Below are 1294 nucleotides of genomic sequence, written 5' to 3'. Positions count from 1 at the left end.
AAACCCACCAGCCACTCCTCGGAAGGAAGGTTGGGCAATCCTACTTCCGTAGTGATACTGCCTCGGAAACCCAAGGAGGGGTCGCTAGGAGTCGGGGCCGACTCGACAGCAAACAACAACAACAACCAAAAGGTCAGTGGTTCAAATATCTCAGCCACTCCGCAGGAGAAAGATGAAGCATTCTGCTGCCATAAAGATTTACAGCCTTGGAAACCCTATGGGGTAGTTCTCTGTCCTAAAGGGTCACTACAAGTCAGAATCAACTCGATGGCAGTGGGTTTTGGGTTTGGTCAGAAGAACAAACAAATCTGTCTTGGATGAAGTATAGCCAGAATGCTCTTTAGCAGTGAGGATGGGGAGACTTCACTTCTCATACTTTGGTCATGTTGTCAAGAGGGACCAGTACCTGGAGAAAGATATTATGCTTGGTAAAGTAGAGGGTCAGAGAAAAAGAGGAAGACCCTCAATTAGATGATTTGACACAGTGGCTACAATGATGGGCTCAAACACAGCAATGCTTGTGAGGATGGCTCAGGACCGGGCAGTGTTTCATCCTGTTGTACATAAGGTTGCTATGAGTTAGAACTGACTGGATGGCACCTAATAGCAGCTGAAGATTCAGGATGAATTCTCCTTCAATCTCATCATCATTTCATTTAGTTCATCAAGAGAGTGAGTATATGCCAAGGGGAGAAATCTTAGAGTAGTAAAGGGACTTAATCACAGGTTTTTGTGTTAATCAAATTTGTGGCAGGTTAATGGGCAGAGAAGGCTGCAAGTTTAGGGGATAACATCCTTTGCACCAACATCTGGTCTGTGTCATATCTATAAGACAGGGATAATAAAAGTTCCTAGCCTCACAGGAACATTGTGAGAAATAAATGAAATAATGTGTGAAAAAAAATTAGTCAAGCAGGGCTGGCACACTTCAATCCCTCAGAGATGCTGCTGCTGCTGGTGGTGGTATTGTTGCTTATGCTAAGAACAATGAGGAGGGACTGCAGGAAGATTATGATGGCATCCAGGAGGAAAATGACCAACATTTATTCACCATTTACTAGATACAGACATGTATAATAGTTTATACCTATTATGGCATTTAAAATAGATAAGTTTAGTGGTTTTTATCCCTGTATTATATATGAGGAAGCTCTGTTCAGAAAGATTAAGTGCCTAACCTGAGCACATAAAGATAGTGATTGGCACAGGTGCTAAAACCTAACCTAAATCTGTCTGGTGCTGGATCCTTCAAGCCAGGTACCTCCTGCCCTTCAAGAAAGAGTGCTTCTGAAAC

The sequence above is a fragment of the Orycteropus afer genome, unplaced genomic scaffold (genome assembly GCF_000298275.1).
Source record: "Orycteropus afer afer isolate SDZICR_OR568_19922 unplaced genomic scaffold, OryAfe1.0 scaffold00123, whole genome shotgun sequence".
Classification (NCBI taxonomy): domain Eukaryota; kingdom Metazoa; phylum Chordata; class Mammalia; order Tubulidentata; family Orycteropodidae; genus Orycteropus; species Orycteropus afer.
The sequence above is the reverse complement of the archived record's forward strand: the minus strand, read 5'-3'. Positions refer to the sequence as shown.